The sequence below is a fragment of the Dreissena polymorpha genome, chromosome 8 (assembly GCF_020536995.1).
Source record: "Dreissena polymorpha isolate Duluth1 chromosome 8, UMN_Dpol_1.0, whole genome shotgun sequence".
In the NCBI taxonomy this organism is placed as follows: Eukaryota; Metazoa; Mollusca; class Bivalvia; order Myida; family Dreissenidae; genus Dreissena; species Dreissena polymorpha.
Genome location: NC_068362.1, coordinates 30,295,966 through 30,317,408, shown reverse-complemented (window position 1 = coordinate 30,317,408; position 21,443 = coordinate 30,295,966). Strand labels below are relative to the sequence as shown.

General features: G+C 33.5%; 1 protein-coding gene across 5 annotated transcripts in view; it reads left to right on the top strand.

The window, feature by feature from the left end:
• LOC127841804 (uncharacterized) overlaps positions 1-21,443 on the top strand; it is a 93,723-nt gene that overhangs the window by 63,834 nt on the left and 8,446 nt on the right. The window contains exon 1 of one of the 5 annotated variants that reach the window (XR_008031335.1): positions 1,473-1,599. The exons of 3 other annotated variants lie outside the window; for them this stretch is intronic. The gene's annotated coding sequence lies outside the window, so the exon portion shown is untranslated. Of the gene's footprint in view, positions 1-1,472; positions 1,600-17,398; positions 17,729-21,443 lie in introns of those variants that run through there. One more of the 5 variants, XR_008031334.1, reaches the window with a different exon arrangement.

Here is a 21,443-nt window from a genome sequence, read left to right as displayed (position 1 = left end):
GAAAACAGCGCAATCAAGCAGATAAACGACGCTCGATTAGGTGTTAAGTTAGATGCAGTTTGAGAAACACTGCAAATTGTCATCCTTTGAGAAGCAGATCAAAGCTACACAGTTTTAATGATAATTAAATAATTACCAGCAATCGATAATTATCGGGAAACTTCTACCGCCATCAGTTCCGGGAAGCTAATAGGTTGCGACAATCTTCAATCATTGACTTTGCGCAACACAAGTCTGACTAATGTACATAAAATGCAAAGTGTGTAGTGATTATGTTGTTTTCAGTGTGTGTTTTTTTATTCGCATGTACGTACCTTTTGTGCTTTTTTTTAAATAATTATGCTTCATGTACAGTGAATATTGATGAGATTTTTCTGATTATATTTATGTTTTGTGTGTATGTTGAAATAATTAAATGAATTTACGATCATCTTAATTGTTTTGTTTATTATACTGTAACCTTAAGCGATTTTGTTTATTATACTGTAACCTTAAGCGATTTTTACAAAGCCTTTCTTTCTCTAGCACCGTCTTACATGTAAATAAAGCGTTTTTGGTCAAAAGTTAGCATTATCAACCGAGACAGTGAAAACAAATAATACCATGGATTACTCGAAACCTGCGATTACTCGAGCATCGATGTCGGTCCCATGCTTCCTCGAGTTATCGCAGTTTTACTGTAAGTCATTTACGACAACTGCTCATTACAAGACCAAGAAATGTTAGAAAACGTCCAAATTGAGGCTGCACGAATAGTCATAGGTGCCAGGAAATTAGTCTCAATTCAAAAGCTTTTGGAAGAAGTCGGATGGGAAACCATAAGTAATCGTAGAGCTAGACATAAACTCATTCATCTTTTACAAAATGAATAATAACCTAACCACAACTTATCTTTCTGACTTATGTCCACCCATGAACCAACGACCGCTATAAACGCTTCGATAAGACGCCGACGCCTTCAGTACCAATTTTCTCATAAACTTCATGTGCTCCGCAGCTCCCTTCTAACTCTTGCTCCAACCTAGTTCTTCCACTCTTAGTCCGCATCCATTTTTCTATCTATTCCCTTCCCTATCTCTTCCTGCAAGTACTTTCCACCACAACCACTCGACATTAACATCTTTATCAATTGAAGTCCTTCTCGCCTAATGGATCGTTTTTCTTCCTGCTCGTAGAACGACTTACACTAAGCTTAGTTTAGCTTCCATGTCAATCCACATATTACTGTGAATATTTTCATGTATATACATTCCGAAATAAATATGTTTAAACCAAATAGCACGAACAACCAAGTAACATTTTCCGATATTGCTTCCGTTAAATAACAAGCAAATTTAAAATTAACAATGACCTATCGCAATGTCTGAATGTGATAAATCCTTCAACTATTTGTTAAGACCATAGTACACAATTGTTTAGTGATTAACTATTTAATAATCATCTACCTCGGCAGGTTGATGCAAACTGCTTATCGACTTTGATCTTAGTGATACGACTGAACAAGCATGTGATAAAGGTAAAAAGTCCACATGTACGCCCCTTTCAAATGTGCAAAAGTACTCTGAATATTGAGTGTTTTCATTTCACGGATATGTACAGGTAAAATTACATTTTCACCCATCGTCTGAGTAATGCACATGCTGTTTATTTTTATCATTGCAACTATGTTTTAAAGGAGATACCCGGTAGCAGTTATTTGTTAATGGAGGCTATCTTAATGTTTATTGAAATTACAAAAGAATTCTGGATTAGTGATAAATAAAACGTTTACTAAGCAAAAACTAAAAAGCCCGCACCAATATACCATTTATTTCTGATTTGTTCGTTCATACAAAACACATAAAACGCACACACATTAGAATACGTATACGCTACAGAAGAAAATGATAACATAACAACTAACTATATATATATTGTTTGTGTGCGATCACAGAGTGAAGTGTTCATACAAGAATAGAAGATACGAAACAGCCGATTTTCCAAGCATATTTCTTGATTATCTGATATTTAGATTATTATTTGCTTCAATTATGGTAACACTTTAAAGATGAAGATCTAATTGCCACCTACATCCAAATCACAAATGCATCAACAGGTTGCATACTCACACAATGTATTAGAAATAACGACACGAAATTCTTCATTTTGATTGATCAAATGCCAAGTCACCAGAGGAGAAAGAAATTTTTTTGAAATAGCAATTCCTTTGAACATATATTTACGTATTGGTTTGCGGAGTGAGCTCCTTACATCAGTGATAGACATTAGTGATGGCATCAAATACCTATATCGGTATTCGAATATTCGCAAATCCATTCAATCGAATATTTGAATATTAGCATAAAACGGCTGAATTGACTAAACTTTTATTTCTCAGTTTCGTATCCGGTAGGGATAATAAATATTAATTGATACATAAAATAAAATTGAATATACAATTGTGGTGTTGAGAAATAGAAAGAAAATGTAGCTGAATTGTAAAATCAAACTTTTAAAAAGTCTATTTAGACGAAATATATCAGACAAGAGTGAAACTTGTTCTGTGTTAACTTCCATTGTTTTGTAAGTTATATCCGTTTGCTGAATACAAGGCTGTTTATTATCGTTGTTATCGAATAAGTGTATCGCTGTCGGCTAATACTATGACCGATACTGTAATCGGGCACAAATAGAAGGAAAAACATCATGTCAAAGAATGTTATTTAATTTTTAGATTTTAAAGTAACGATAGCATGAACGTGTATATAAAGAAACATATTAATAAGGCATGCACAGTACACCAAATATTCAAGAACAAATATAAGGAAACACATAATGTCATAGAATTTTATTTTTATTTGAAATTTTAAAATAACGATGTCATTTACGTTTATAAAAAGAGACATTTTAATGCTTTTTTAAAATGTGATCACAAAAACTAATTTATTAATCGCCAGTCAATTGAAGCCCTTAATTGGCACCTAATTGAAAAAAAAGCATTTGTTTGTTAATAAATGTTCATTTTGGGATATAATTTTAACAAGACCAAATAAGAAACTGTTATTTATAATTATTATTATTATTATAGTCAGTCAGTCAGTCAGTCAGTCAGTCAGTCAGTCAGTCAGTCAGTCAGTCAGTCAGTCAGTCAGTCAGTCAGTCAGTCAGTCAGTCAGTCAGTCAGTCAGTCAGTCAGTCAGTCAGTCAGTCAGTCAGTCAGTCAGTCAGTCAGTCAGTCAGTCAGTCAGTCAGTCAGTCAGTCAGTCAGTCAGTCAGTCAAACAGTCAGTCAGTTAGTCTGTCAGTCAGTCAGTCAGTCAGTCAGTCAGTCAGTCAGTCAGTCAGACAGTCAGTCAGCCAGTCAGACAGCAACCAGTCACTCATTCAGACAGTCAGTCAGTCAGTCAGTCAGTCAGCCAGTCAGTCAGTCAGCCAGCCAGCCAACCAGTCAGTCCTGTGGGTCATAAAGAAGTGTTTGCGTGTGTTGACTGCATGTATTCATTAAACGAAACCATTCAACCATTCAGTTCATTTTACAGTATTCTGTATTTCGCCTCTAGATATGAAGTGTTGATCAGCGTTAATATGTTTTCCATATTCACATGTATTGAGTTCTGCTTGGGGACGTTTTGAGATCGTATCGCAGAAAATCACGTTGTACTTCATTAAGCTTAAAGGATGTGTGTAAGATTCCCATAAACTTTTATTTTATAGCTGACTGATGGAGTTTTACAACAGTTACGCCACGCATCGTTTCATATCATAGTTTGTTGTGGTTTTTGTGATTGAAAATAAGCAGTTGTGCTCATTTCATAATTTGGAATATCCAGTCAGAAATATTGTGTTTCTGAATTATAAACCGGGCGTAAATCGTGTTAGGATTTAGGACTTAGCGAAGTGGTACGTTATTGGTAAGGAAATTCTGAATGGTTGCTTAACCTTTTTAAGGGTGTTTGTTCCGTATACCAACGCTGATAAGGGCCGCAGTTTGACACGAAGAACGTCACATCAAACCCAATAAGTAAGCGGCTCGCAGGTCATTTAATATAAGGGCAATTACGTTTGAAAAAGATGCGAATATGCGAATATCAATTCTGATATTCGAATACTGGCCATTCAATCGAATATTCGAATATTCGAATAATTTTGCCATCACTTATAGACATGCATAAGAAAGATTAGTTCACACAGCGTATATGAGTGGACAAAGACAACATTAAGAAACACTACAAATGCATTTCGAAAATTTGCTTTCAACGGTAAAATGTAACTATAATAATAAGATAAATCATCACAATTAATATTGATAGCAATATGTGATTAAATGAAAAAAGCTTTTGGCAGGCCTTATATTTACATGAGAAAAAACAATACGCGGGCTTAGCGCAAAACGGTCGTATTAGACTTTTTGTAACCTTTTCAGTACGATAAAAAATAATAATATTTTATTCATTTTTATCAGTAATACAATATTATTTTGCATAAATGTAGGTATTGTACATTCATTTAAAGTTCACACAATATACCTCTATTGGCATTATTGTAGTCAGAGATATTTGTTTAATATCAAGATACGACTGTTTTGCACTTAAAATCTTGTAATGTTTGATTATATTTTTTATGCAAAAAGGTCGTATCTGAAAATCAGATCAGTTTTTTTCTGTTCATATGTCTTAATATGAAGACTTTTATTCGGAATACTTGAAATATGTGTTTATTGAAATAAATTTTTGTAATGATGGAAGAAAATTTAAATTTATTTGAATTCAAGTTGGATTACCTGGAGTACATGAAATGCATTGCACTGTGCTTGTTTTTAACCAATAACTATAACTATAAAGTATTATCACTTTATTTGATTTTTTTTATTATTTAAATTTATGCAGACATACTAGTAACAGAAAAATGATCATTACACAGTGACTGGGGGCCTGTACAGAATTATTAAGTAGAAGACCAATACATAAGAAGAAACAAGTTATTGTCATATCTTTAAATCTTTCATAAAGCATTTAATATTTGTATTGTAATTATTATAATTCAATAGAGTTCAAGTCAAAACAAGTCTTATCAGCTTATTTTAATTAAAAAAATAATGAACTTTGTTATTAAAAGCAGGCCTATAACCTTCTTTCTGAATTCAAATACAAACTACAATGTTTTCAAATATATTTATTGTGATATACGAAAAATGTTAAAACAAAATATAGTACAAAATCCTATAATAAATTGATCTTTTTCCTACCTTTTGAGCATCATTATTATAATTGTCTCAGTCTGACATGTTACACATTGGTACCATTGTCCCTGTCTGACATGCAATGTACTGGTATCATTGTCACAGTTTGGCATGATACATACCGGTACCATTGTCTCAGTCTGACATGATAGTACAATTGCCACAGTCTCACATGCTACTTACTGGTATAATTGTAACAGTCTGACATGCCATGCACTTGTACCATGTCACAGTCTCAGATGCTTCGCATTGGTACCATTGTCACCATCGGACATGCTACGTACTGGTATAATTGTCACAGTTTGACATGCTATATACTGGTATAATTGTCACAGTCTCAGAGGCTACGTACTGGTAGAATTGTAACAGTCTGATATACCACGTGCTGGAATAATTGTCACAGTCTGACATGCCACGTACTGGTAACATATCACAGTCTCAGATGCTACCTACTGGTATCATTGTCACAATCTGACATGCTACGTACTGGTATAATTGTCACAGTCTTACATGCTCCGTGCGGGTAAAATTGTCACAGTCTGACATGCTAAGTACTGGAATAATTATCACAGTCTACCATGCTATGTACTGGTACCATTGTCACAGTCTAACATGCTATGTACTGCATGGTACCATTGTAACAGTATGACATGCTAGGTACTGGTACCATTGTCACTGTCTGACATGCTATGTACTGGTACCATTTTCTCAGTGTAACATGCTACATACTGGTACCATTGTCACAGTCTCACTTGCTACTTACTGGTATAATTGTCTCAATCTAACATGCTACATACTGGTATAATTGTCACAGTCTCACATGCTTCGAACTGGTACCATTTTTACAGACTTAAATGCTATGTACTGGTACCGTTGTAACAGTCTGACATGCTACCTACTGGTATCATTGTAACAGTTTGACCAGCTATGTACTGGTTCAATTATCACAGTCTGACATGCTACATACTGGTATAATTGTCACAGTCTGACAGGCTACGTACTGGTAAAATTGTCACAGTCTCAAATGCTACGTACTGGTACCATTAAAATAGTTTGAAATGCCATTTACTGGTACCATTGTCACAGTCTCATAAGCTGCGTACTGGTATAATTGTCTCAATCTCACATGCTACATGCAGGTATAATTGTCACAGTTTTACATGCTACGTACTGGAACCATTGAAATGGTCTGATGTGACATGACTGGTACAATTGTAACAGTCTGACATGCTACATACTGGTATCATTGTCACAGTTTGACCAGCTATGTATTGGTTCAATTGGCATAGTCTGACATGCTACATACTGGTATAATTGTCACAGTCTGACCGGCTACGTACTGGTAAAATTGTCACAGGCTCACATGCTACGTTCTGGTGCCATTGAAATAGTTTGACATGCCATGTACTGGTACCATTGTCACAGTCTCATAAGCTGCGTACTGGTATAATTGCCTCAATCTCACATGCTACATGATGGTATAATTGTCACAGTCTCACATGCTAAGTACTGGAACCATTAAAACAGTCTGATGTGACACGTACTGGTACCATTGTAACAGTCTGACATGCTAGGTACTGGTACCATTGTCACAGTCTTACTTGCTACGTACTGGTATAATTGAAACAGTCAGACATGCTAGGTACTGGTACCATTGTCACAGTCTTACTTGCTACGTACTGGTATCATTGAAACAGTCTGACATGCTAGGTACTGGTACCATTGTCACTGTCTGACATGCCACGTTCTGGTATCATTGAAACAGTCTGACATGCTAGGTACAGGTACCATGGTCACAGTCTTACATGCTCAGTACTGGTATAATTGTCACAGTATAACATGCTATGTACTGGTACCATTGTCACAGTATAACATACTATGTACTTGTACAATTGTAACAGTCTGACATGCTACCTACTGGTACCATTTTCACTGTCTGACATGCCACGTACTGGTATCATTGAAACAGTCTGACATGCTACGCACTGGTACTATTGTCACAGTATCACATGCTAGGTACTGGAACAATTGTAACAGTCTGACATGCTACACATGTACGTACTTGTACCATTGTCACAGTCTTAACTACTACTTACTGGTATAATTGTCACAGTCTGAACTGCTAGGTACTGGAACCATTGTCACAGTCTGAAATGCTACGTACTTGTACGATTGTAACAGTCTGAAATGCTAAGTACTGGTATCGTTGTAACAGTCTGACTGGTTAATTGTGCTGGGGCAATTGTCACAGTCTGGCATGCTACCTACTGGTACCATTGTCACAGTTCATGCTACATACTGGTATTATTGTCACAGCCTAACATGATACATACCGGTACCATTTTCACAGTCTGACATACTAGTACTGGTACGATTGTAGCGTTTTTATTTATTTTTATAAAGTACCAGAAATTTTCCAATTAGGAAAAAACTACAAATTTCCCAATTGCTGTAAAAAAAACAATTGAAGAAAACAAAAAACAAACAAATTTTAATTAGTTTTCATATGCAGCTCTATGGTATGACAACTTGACAACATTTAGTTATTAATTTTTAAGTATTCAGGAGCAAAATATCAAATATACCGATTTCCCAATATGAAGACTTCACAACGTGAATTTTCCCAATTTCTGGGTTTTTCTCACACAAATTGGCTGGTTCCAATACTTTTCCCAATAGGTAACACAAATCACGGCATTGTCTCAGTCTGTATTTATTGCTACCATGGTCTCAGTCTCACATTCTAGGTACTGGTACCATTACACTATCATGTTTATATTCTTTTTCAGTGCAAAACTGCAGATACGACTGTTTTGCAATGAAAATAATTTCAGTTTCAGATACGACCTTTTGCCAAATGACGGTTTTAGGGGTTTTTAAAGCAGAATTTAGCTTAAATATTTTTTCAGATTATAAATATTGACATTATAGTACAAAATATGCAATAAAGTCATTTTTGTAAAAAATGTCAGTTACGACCGTTTTGCGCTAAGCCCACGAATAGCGAAATCAATATATTTTGTAGATATGCAACAGCACGTAACTTATAAATATTATTACTGCCCTTTAAAATTTATTTTGGACTAACAAACAGATAAATTAATAATAAAATATAGAGAAAGCAAGAATTAACTATTTTGTCATTAGCATGTTCATGTTATTGACCTTGCAGGAATGAGTACAAATATGAAACACCATATCCGTTCGATTATAATAGTTGCTGAGCTGTATGTAGCAATACTATTCAATCAAATGCCCGTATCATCGTATGTTCATAACTGAAAAATATATGTGTATAGCATTGGTATGAGTTTCTCATTTAATGTTATTCGAAACAGAGATGGAATCTTATTTTACATGCACTATTTGTGTTATTGTTTATCCTAAATTGTATCGATCTAATACCAACCAAATGCATAAATTTCAATTTTAAACTAACTTTGCGTACTATGTCACTATATCAGTACTTGTTTATTCATCGATTTTTTAAAAAGCAGACGTTTTCAATCCTGACATCTTTCAAAATGTAGAAATCAAAGAAACTGAAAACAACCAAAGCTGTTTTTAAATGTTCACAATTTTTATATCCCCATCACTATAGTGGAGGACATATTGTTTTTGCCCTGTCTGTTTGTTTGCTGCTTTGTTTGTTTGCTCCAACTTTAACATTTTGCAATAACTTTTGCAATATTAAAGATAGTAACTTCATATTTGACATGCATGCGTATCTCATATAGCAGCACATTTTGAGTGGTGAAAGGTCAAGGTCAAAATCATCCTTCAAATGTCAAAGGTCAAATATATGGGTCAAAATCGCTCATTAAATGAACACTTGCAATATTGAAGATAGCAACTTGATATTTGACATGCATATGTATCTAATGGAGCTGCATATTTTGAGTGGTAAAAGGTCAAGGTCAAGGTCATTTTTCATGGTCAAAGGTCAAGTATATGGGGACACAGTGTTTCACAAACACATTTCTTGTTGCACATATTTTCAACATGATAAAAATCTAAGACGAGTATTTGAAAAAAGAAGATAATCATAATCGGCACAGAATATATGAGCCCTCGGCACGACTATATCATAATAACACATATAAGCCCTTCTCTATCTCACGACGACAACCATATTCTAACATAATATATTGTTAACACGACGAAAAATATCACTCCTGCTGCTTACGCCGACAACAAACACCTATTGTTTATCACGACAACGCCGTTTACAGCAATGCAGCAATACCATCTTAAGCCTAAGTGAAAAGTAGATGTGCATAACATCGTGATCGAAGGCCGTCGTTGGTATAGTATGTCTGTCATGTGTTGCTCACTTTGAATAACTTTGACACCGTGTTTGGTTAACATAAACAGATAAGGTCAATGACATTCGCTCATAACATCGGAAGTTTTACAACACCCCCATAAACTGTGACAACAATATGATTATCCTCATACAAGGACAATTCTATCTTAAAATTTGGCAGTAAAAATGTAGCTTCCAATGCAGCACATGCCTTATTTATGTTGTCATAATTTCAACACCTCACAACAATTCGCTATAAACACAATAATATTGTAAATACATGTATCAAGGTTAACTATGTAACGATAACAGTTAGGTTCGAGTTTATACATGTAGATCAATAGAAAGTCATCGAAGTATGCACTACAGTTTAAACTATTTTTAACCAAAGATTATTTTCATACATGCATTTGTTTTTATAAAGGTAAAGGCCAAAGTGTTTAAAATTTATTGATTAAAGTGCATGTATAATAACAGTTAAGAAAAAGTGTTTCCGTAAACGATTGGCGTCATACATCTTGGCACATGAAATACGAAACGCCGAACCAAACAATGCTGGAACGCACGACTCGTGTTTGTCATTAAACGATAGAAGAAGGAATAACGTGTTTAAATTAGGGGTGTGTGAAATATATATGTTGGTGTTTGAAAGCATTAATACGTTTCAGTATTGAAAATTTCATAAGGATTCTGATGCATTATTGCGTTTGGTAGAAGTTGTTATGGTTTATTATTTTGTTGGAAGAGTAAGTCGGAAGAAAATGGGACGCTGTATTACTGCATATGTATCTACTGTTGCACACTATCACACTCTGTAGATGACTTTGCATTAAAAACACAAAACAATTTGAGGCGGTTGGAGTTACATTTTCTTTTGTTTATAAAATGGTAGCGCATTTGTGAGTGTACATAATACAAATACTTGCCGGGAAAATATCTAGGTGGTCAGTTTCCTGTGTATGGATGTTAAACCCTAAAAAATCAATTCAAATTTGTATACAACATGCACGCACTGCTTTGATAACATTTTTTACGATGCTGCTACCGTGAAAAAATCTTCATCTATGTAAAAGGCCGAGCCAAGTCCGATTGATTAAGCTAAATTTTCTCAATCGGCTTACCTCGCTGATTATCATTGATAAAGTCAAAGGCAGCTTGGTTTCCGTCCTTTTTCAAATGTATCGAGAGGATCGGGACAGGAACCAGACACCCCCATTTTTTTCGGACCCAAAATTTTTCGTACCCATTTTTTTACCAATTTTTTTCGTACCCAAATTTTTTTAAGTACCCAAATCTTTATCTCTAACAATCTATTTACCGGTTCTTAGGCTGAATGGGTCGAGTTCCTTAAGGGTACTACTTTCATGGTTTCCCTTTGAAGTATACTTCACTACAGCGATTTTCAAATGATACTTACAGGTACCCCATCTTTCCGAATTAAAAAATCGTACCCAAATTTTGTTGTGCGTACCCAAAATGTTTCGTAGCAAATATTCTTTTGAAGCCATTATTTCGTACCCAAATTTTTTTCGTAGCCAAATTTTTTTCGTTCCAAATTTATTTTTCCTTTCCCAAATTTGTTTCGTACCAAAATTTTTTTTTGCATATTTTTTTCGTACCCAAAATTTCCGTATTCAAATTTGTTTTCGTTCTCAAAATTTTCGCATTAACATTTTTTTCTTACGCAAAATTTTCGTACCCACATATAACGAAAATTAAGGGTACGAACAAAATGGGTACGAAAATTTGGGGTACGAAAAAATTATGCCTCTTGTTGTTAATAAAGTTTTACAGAAAACTGTGGATTTTCGATGTACACTGTAGCTATGCCAAATTTTAAATTAAGGATGCGGATAAATGATAAGCAATAGAAATTACACAATGGTGGTGATGTAGATAAACTTGAATTGATGCTTTTATAGTCATCCTCTTCAAAAGCATCGCCACACCAGTACTGTCAGTACTTTGATTAATTGGTTGAAACGTAATCGATTTATATTCTGATGCATCATTGTGTTTGGTAGAAATTGTCTTATGAAGTAAGAATTTGTTGAAGGGGTTAGTCAGAAAATAACTGGGTCACTGTATTACAACATGTGAATCTACTATAACACATTTTGATGTTTGCTATGAATTTGAAAGACATAATGTTTCGAAAGTTTTGCACAATCAGGGATTAAACTCTTTAATATTTATGACATGTTACAGATTTTACGTAATAAATGCATCGAAAGAAATACTTGTTATTTTATGAATATGGATAAAAACCACTATTTCGATTTCAGGAGGCGTGAGTTTTTGTTTATGAAATGGCAGCGCATTTGTGCATATAAATGATATAAGTACTTGCCTTAAAAATGTCTGGGTGGTTATTTCCCCTATCTTTTCAATGTTAAACCTTAAACCATCAACTCAAATCTTAGTACAACATGCGCGCACTGCTTCTAAAGAAATCTAAGTTTTGTTAAAACCTGTACTATCAAAGAGGACACTTGTATTACCAATATTCTACCTGCTATTCATTTTAAACGTTATCGTTAACGTTTAACAACTGTTTTATTTTGCTATTTGGATAATTTTAACCGAGTGAGTATTCTTTTGTTTGTTTAAGAACTTGTTTCTACTTAATATTCTCATGAAATTCTAATACAATCTAGGGTATTTTTTAATTTTATTTTTCTGTTCTATCCAACTCAATTCACACATTCGTTTATACTGGATATAATGGTGGTTTTCTTTGATTTTTTTTAAATATCAAAAAGGACTTCCTAACAAGATTTTTATTTAAATCTAATTAAATCAATTCTTGTTATATTTACATCAGTATATACAAACATAGTAAACTTATAATGTGATTATGTAGGGATAAAACGGCTAAAATTATCGGAACCAAAAATACAAATCTATCAGCAAAAAAAAATAATTCAGCAAACGTATTAATATAATAATTCATAAACATATAATAATAACTGCACATTCACAATCTGTCCTTATTTGTAAATAATGTTAATACAACCAGCGTTTTGAAAACAACACAAAAAATAAGCAAGCAATATTATATTAGATATTGAGTTGTCAAAGCACGATTAAACGAGACAAACTATGTGAAATAAGATGAAAAAAAACTAGTATAAGATTGAAGTGCGTTGATACAAAGAAGACACAATTTTTGACCGAGCTTTTAGATAAAATAGTGTTATCATTATAGTTGTTAATTGCCATTACAACTGGCTTAGTCCCGAAAACACATAATACGAGTTGAGCAATTCAGTAAATAAAACGATGCGAACATTTCATGTTAAAACATCATTAAAATCATCTTTATTGCCCTTGTTAATCAAACAAAGCTTCGTTTCTTATCATAATTAAAGTTAAAAACAGACAAGATTGTGGTGCGTTCTTGTATTTGACTGTGTTTCTACACATAAAACATCAAAACTTAAGTTGTTTAACAAACAAACATATCAGGAGGCGTGAGGACGGCTTATTCACCCTTTCTTTTTTCTTCTCTATGTCGCATTCCTGTCAAATACACACCCCGAATCGCGATTCGATTGATTTACAACCCACGTAATGCCATAACGAGAAAACTCCTGCATTTTTCGCGCTAATATATCTGCTTAATAACGAGCCAACTTGCTTTTACATATCAGTCCAACTTGACTTTTAAGAACGTTCAACTCACTATAGAAGCCAACTAGCTTATACACACCAGGCTTACTGGTGGCCTGAACACACAACTGGTTTTTACACATTAGGCCAACTGGCCTTCAAAAACCCACAGTCAACTGACCATAAAAGGTAATAGCTTGACGCAACAAATTACTCACGTTTTCTATGTGGTTATCATTACAGTAAAACTTTTTTTAGATATGCATTTAACTATAAATGATGCATACAACTTTTATTCACCATTTTGTTTATCGATTATTTAAATTTAATGAAACCGATAATCTGCCGTTCAAGTTATTTTTGAAATAACAGACTGAAGTGAAAGCACTTTTCTACCTTCTTTGTTTCTACCACAGTCTATCAATAATATTTAATTGTTAGGCACTTGACTGTCAATTGTAAATATTTAAGGAAATTCAATGAATTATCAATGGCTTATGTATACTTGATCATGTTTTTGTGTGGCACGCGAATACAGAAAAAAATATTATTCATAGAAATGAGAAGGTAAGCCTGAAATTAATATCATAAAGCTGCACAACGTGATGCATTCGTTTAGCTTTCAGCAACTGTGGTATTTGCAAGATTGATCCATACACCGATACAATAATCGGTAGCAATGGACGCTTCAGTTAACTGCGAGCGGGATACGCAACCTCACGGCTGATTTTTCTTTTTCTTTTTTTATTGAAATGGCAGGGAGACGTATGGCTGCCCATGGCTCAAGATCAGTGTTTATGTGTCTTCATCACCTCATAAAACCGCTAATTTAATAGATATGTGCAAACAAGTAAATTCAACTTAATCGTCACCATTAAGTATTATTTCATTAAATGTATGTAAATATTACTTGGACACATTTATTTTCTTTTACCAACACACATTAAAGGCACTGTTTGTTCAATTCTGAAATCAAGAAAAAACAAAAAACAATATTTAAACTATAACATCAATAAAGTAAAAAAAATAATATTATAATTAAATCATTAGAATAAGAATTTTACAAATATTAATATGAAGACATTTTGGAACTTCTGCATTTAACAGTTATTCGTATCTAGACAGTTAAAATACAACGGGAAGATAACAAATTGTTATCTGAAAATAGAGAAAATAAGAACAATGTGTTTCATAAAACATTCAGTGCGCACCAAAACAAAACTGATATCACTTAAATAATTTCAATGAGGCGGACATAAAAACATTTAATAAATATGCACGAAAATACCAAGCACATGAAACGGAAACAGTTCAGGATCGTGACTAATTTTAATTCCTCAATATTGTATCATGGGAAAACAATTATACTCAAATCAAAACAGTTTTAACCAAACAATTCAACTTTAAAACAATTAGGTATAAGACTTGTTATTCAATAAATATAGACGAAAATACCAAACACAGGGAACTAAAACAGTTCAGGAACTTGACTGATAATTCCTCAATATTGTATAAGGCGCAAAACAATTTTAATCAAAATATTTGAAGCAAAGCATGCAACCTCAAAACAATCAAGTAAAAGCCTTCTAACTGAATAGCCTTTTTACAGTCCAACGATGCTCTGTATATGTTTTACCTCATTTATAAAACCCGATATTGAAATTTTCAAATAACAAAGATAATCAAAGCGCTGAAGGCACTTAATTTCTTCGCAATTTCATAATCTTAGACGCAACTCAGTTTTCAAAATTATGTTATAGCTTTTTATATCGCAAGTTTGAAATGAACATAACCCATTCACATTTATAAATAGTGTATCTTAAAGCACAGGTCGAGTGTGCACTGTTAATTCTCATATTTAAGTTATAGAGATAACTTAGTCACAATAACAACAATATGTCTCTTTTTTCGCAATTGGTTGCTGCACTGACAACCATCTTTAGAATATTGAATGCCTTGCTAAAGAATAACAAGCCTAGAATCAGGTTCATGTTGTGTTATGTGTATCTAATACTTTTATTATTTATATTCTTTAAAATATTAAGCAACAATTTTGCCGACATGACAGACTTTAATGCATTATATCTTGCTGTCAGCCGGAATTGAATCATTTCCTAGGCCTACTTGATCCACAGTCGCCAGTTTGTATTCTATGTGTACTTGGATTTAGTTGTTCAAGCTTTAAAAAATTGCCCTGATTTTTAACCCAATTGTAACCAACTTTTGAAATTTAGTTTCCTGGGCTTTAATCTATTGGCCCAAGGCTAACAGGCAACCACTTAACCTGTACATTTTTCATGATGTGAATTCTGACAGTGTATTGAATCCATTCAATTTGCAAGTCTAAAGACATGAAATGGACCATTTCACGTTTGGGTAAATTGAAAAAATTAAACGAGTTTATAATTTGAAGAGTTCTGTTGTTGTCGTTATATTTTTTCATGATGATTGCTTATATAAAGTATAAAATACATCTCTCATTGTATGAGCACGGATGGTCGAGTGGTCGGATATACTTTTATTCCAGGGGTCAGTGGTTCGAGCCCAGTTGAGGGTAACTTTTTGTTTCTGTAATTGTATTCTTTTTTTAAGGGAGCTTTTAAGATCAAATGTTTAATTTTATCAAGTAAGCATTTAATGACAAACTGTGAAAAAGTCCCTTTTAGATGTTTACTAAATAAATGACACAAGGTTAACATTGCGAAATCATTGGTTGTTTATTTGATTTAAAAGTGATTTGCCTTGTCAATGAGGTTACTTTGAAGTTATTATTACTTTTATCCTTTGTTTCAAATCAATAATAGAAAAGATTATTTAAGCTGCATTTTGGAAACAACAGGGATTAATGCATATGCATTAATTGTCAGCCCAGTACCAGATACTCTCTGTAAACGAAATACACCATAAAATCAGAAAGTGTCCTCCTTGATTAGCTTGGGTGCATTGCACAGGCTAATAAGTATGCACAGGCTTATCTGGGACACCACTTATTTGCAATACATTAAGCCCCGTTTTTGCCTGATAGCAGCCAATATGTACATGTACAGATTTCAATGACAAACTTGCCAATGTCGTCCCACAAGCTGTTAAATACATATTAATTACATACACACACTGCACTCTGCAGTGTACCACACTGGTGAAAGAGTATAAACAGGCAGATTTTCGTTCGTAGCGTAGCTAAGGTGGTTATCGTTTCTAGCTAAAATCAGACTGACTTAAAACGCACACTCATAACCTTAGTTCTTCGCAAGCGAAGAACTAAAAACGGCTTTGACAGTTGTTTACACAATAAGAAGTCCCCAGCCGATAGCGACAATCGATTGAATGCCGATTTTGCTGTCCTTTGTCTGCCAACATTGTACACATCAGATATTAATCAACATCCTTCCTAATTACTGCTTTTCATAATAAAACGGAACAAATAGTTTATTCACTTAAGCATGTTAAAGCTCATCGTGATCAATATAACACATTCAAAACATGCATGAAAAAAATATAGTAATAAAGATAATACTAAATTACTCGCGAGAGTGTTGTGTGTTTATGCACACACTGAATTGAGTTTTCATGCTAAACTATATATTAACAAAGAAACAGAGGAAACGACACAAAAAATCATTTTATAATCATTTCATACAATGAAAAAAATCGGCGTCAACGGATAAAAACAGAGTACATTAATTTCTTATTAAACAGTAAATAAATAACCATTATAAACGTTGAGTTAAACAAAAATATTATTATTTATTTTCTTAAAGTATGTCATACAGTAAATTGCTAACTTTCAAAGGATACTTTTATTATTACTATTTAAGAGTTTCAAAAATTTATGCATACTTGGTCTTATTGAATAGTGTTTTGATATGGGTTTTTTATCTTTCTTCTAAATAAAATGGACATCTAAGTAAAAAGCGATATTCGTCTTCTGAATTGTTAAGATCACATAAAGTACAATTTCTTTACTTTCTGATAATGTTATAATGTTAGAATGTCTACCAGTTTTAATTAACATATTATGTGACATGTATATATACAATATTTCATAGCTTTATTTTATATAAATATTATCATCGATTTATATAAAATTTCATTTTAGAATAAAATGCTTTAAATGGATAATGTTCATAGATAAATTAGATCGATGGTTACTAATGTCTCATTTATGATGACAGCCTTAATTGTTTCGCTTATGTCAGCAATTGATTTGGTCATGTGTTATCCGGCAGCCACTACATATAATGATGTATTCATTAGACATGTCAGATCTCAAGATTACCATTGGTTAAACATAATGCATGTAACAGATGTTGTGAAGATGTCAATATGAGCTGAAATAAAGCGTGTACGTCAGATTTGAGTGGACAAACTAAAGCTGATTTAATGTTATAGTTTTCTGTCAATAAAGTGTTGCATATGAGAGCATTGTGACAATGGTTGCGAGCGGCATATTTCGACAGCCTCGCAAACTTTATAAGAAGAATATCCGAGTGTGACCTCGTGTTTTTCGATTACGTCTGGCATTGTGTTGTCTGGTTTTACGAAAGTCTACAGAGATTCAAAATTTTAAAAAGGATATTGAACGTTTAGCAGGTATTTGTTTTACAAAAATGTTATTTAAATGGGTGTTTTACTATGTCTTTTAATTTCCGCATGTATGTTGTTGTTTATTGATTGATGCCAAGTACATGCTTTTCAAATTGGAACAGCTAGACGAGACTAGACGATAAATTGAGACAAAATTGTGTCAAACACGACTACATTATTATTGTCTCTCTATTTATAAGCAAATCATAGTTCCTTTATTAAAGTCACATACACATCTGAAGTTTAAAGTATAAACACTTTAAATGTAAATGAATAAAATATTCATAATGTTTGCATATAACATAGAAATCTGGGTGCGGAGAGATAATCAACCCATTCCGTTGGTCTTGTCGACTTATTTTCGATAGTAAATGTTGAAACTAAAGACATTAAACGGAAACTTTCCTAACATATTATCAATTATCAATTATCCCACTTGCAAACCTTAAAATGATTAGTTAAGTGTATTTGGAGTGTCTGAAAGGATTGCTTGATATTCTGACAAGATTTAAGTTTCGCCGCAAAGTAAGGAAGTCCTGTTTTTAAATTGTTATCGAAAGAAAGATATATTGTTAGACATTCCTCCGAGATACATAAAGCTTTTATGAAATATTGCATGCAGTGCGATATTTAAACTTCTTAAAAGGATCTGAGTAATATTGACTTATTATTACGTTATCGCTTCCATGACGCTGGCAATATGGTACTCGGGTTTGAGCCGCTTTTTCTCCAAGATATAAATCGGTTGTAAACATTGTTATTTGTTTGAACACCGATAACTGAAGTCTTCTTTTCCTTAGGATTGCAGCATGTATTGCAAATATCTAAATTAACTTGACAAGGTTATATCTGTCCTTCGGGAATATAGTTCGAAAATTTTACAAAAAGCATGTCACTTATATCCAGTTCAGTTCTCATAACAGTAAACGAAATAATAATTACAATGAAGATTTTCTGTTAAATTTCCGAAATTTCGATCTGTTTCAATGGCTTATTTATTAAAATAACAACGGATTCTGGCAAATCAACTTCGAATGTAAAAGGGCATGATAACAGATACCCATATTAAATTTAGATCTTAGCAAGGGAAACAACTCGTTTTGTACAGGATAAAGATAAGTGTGCTGCTTAAGTCGCCTTGCCTGTAAGCCATGCTTCTTTTAAAGCCCCATTTACACCAAAAATGAACGAATATTTCGTAAAATATTTCCAAAAATAAGGTAAACACATTCAAATTCAGTGTTTCTTATAGCAATAGACTACACTTAAACGCTAGATGTATTCTGGTAGCATAGATTTAACAAGCTACACAATGCTCGGTTTTATAATTTATTTGTATTGATTTACAAACTATGCATTCTAAATTTGCCGCGACGATAACCGAACATTTACGAGCGAACGCAAGATTGGCTTCGGGCAGCTAATGGGAACTACGTCATGCTTCCGACGCTTTCCGATGCCAATCTCGCATTCGCTTGTTAATGTTCAGATATCGTCGGAGGAAATTCAAAAACAGTTTGCTTAATGTGAAGAAAAGCTATAATACGTGTTAAACAAGCAAATTCGTTGAATTGATATCCCCCGCCAATATGTTTCTGGACACTCATACCAAGTTTCAATGAAATCCGCCAAAGCACTTCCAAGATACATGTATGGCACTTGACACACAAAAAAGCATTTTTTCAAGATACAAAGGGCCATAACTCTGTTATTATAAGATGGTGTACATTGCCATTTGGCGTGCATCATCGTATTATCCATAATATGGATTCCATATATATACTCATAGCAATCCGCCAAAGCACTTCCAAGATATCGCACTTTTGCATCTTTAAAATTGTACGTACATGTACCACGATGCATATACACTACTGTATCAACATAAAGTTGGTGATGCGTTCTTCAGTAAATCTTAAATCACAAAACCATGTCCGTTTAAGTAGACTTGTCAGTGTTCGTTAAGTTATGTCTTATTTGGGTAATAATTAATCGTCTCCATGTTGTACACACAACATTTTTTAGCAATGATTTTCATGAAACTTACACGTAGTCGCGTTTTTCACCAATGTGTCGCTTGTCATGTCCGTACGTGTACATTTGTCTTCACAAGTATAGGTAAACCATCAGTCCTATTTTTTGAAAAAATCAACAAATCTGAAATGATAAGTGATGGTTGGTGTTATTATTTTATTTGGTTCTAAAGATATATATGAGTTAAATTTTTTGATGTGGTTTTCAGGCTTTGACTGGTAGGGGAAACGCCCTGTTTCAAGAAATGACTTCTCTGTGTTTTAATGAAAAATAAATTTTATAGAGTCATACGTTAGTAATGTACATGTTCACATTGCACCATTAAAATGAAATGGGTTTACATTACAATTTATATTCCTTTTGACCGAACGTTTTGATATTCTATGATAACACCATGAGATTGCAAACAAAGTTAGCGCTAGAAGACTTTGCAATCTTTACGAGAGGCTAAATGCATCATTGCGCAATATTTCGTTTTTCAGTCAGAGAAGCTAGGCATACATATGAAGGAATAACAGTCGATTACTGCACACCAATAATCGAAAGAGTCTTTTTTGACTTTTGATCGCTTTGATGTTTGTTTATATTAAAAACAATTAATTAATGATATGATCATTTATCAAGATATTATTATTTCCACATACTATTAGGTTTTGGGTGATTGTGATTATTATACCACAGATACAACCTTGTTTTACACTAACTAGACATTGACCAACCAACTAAATACTTGTGTATTGTTCAGTGTTGTTTTAAGCCGAAATCGCATTAAACTTGTGTAGCCTACATGAGCACAAAGTGCTGAAGCGAAGCTTTGTGATCTCTATAAAAACGGTGTCCATCGCCATGCGTCATGCGGAGTGCGTCTTTTACTTGTAGTTCGTCAACAATCTGAATGCCTCATTAATTACTCAATTTTGATTAAAGTTGGTAAGAAAAATGATCATAATAATAAAACTTTTCCGAATCTTGTGCAATTGTTGTTAAAAACGTCTAAAATCATTGACAAAATCTTGTTACCACTTTAGAAAACACATTATGAATAAATCTTGAAGGTTTCTCTTTACAATATCTAGACGTAGTTCGAATGTGGGACAAGTGGGGACAAAAACTAGGTCAAATCTGAAAAAATCCTTATACACTTTCCTCAACATTCGTCATTATTTGTCGATCACGAAGAAACTAATAGCGAATAAGTAATGTTATACGAATTGCGTATAACAACTGTTGCACATGTTCTTTGTCATATCTTAAATTTCAAATAATGTAGAACAAGAAACTGTCGGAGACGGGTGATGCTCCCCAAAGGTTTGTTTGTCACAATATTGCACTATATATTCAGATAAAAGGAAACGTATTGAGGGGCATAACTTTGGACAAAATAATGGTTTAGCAACTTAAAAATTTCAAAGGGACATTACTCTCTAAATAAATCATCTGACTAGAACCCACAAATAACATGCGCATCTCCTCAAGGTAGTTAAGCTTCCCATAAAGCTTCATCGAATTCCGGTCAGTAGTTGGGGAGAAATAGCCCGGACAAGAATTGCTCTATATGTACAGTTAATGGAAAAATTCAAAAAACCATAACTCTGTGAAAAATCATCCGACCAGAACCGGCTGATAATATGCACATCTCCTGTTGGCAGTGAAGTTTCCCATAAAGTTTAATTGAATTCCGGTCATTAAT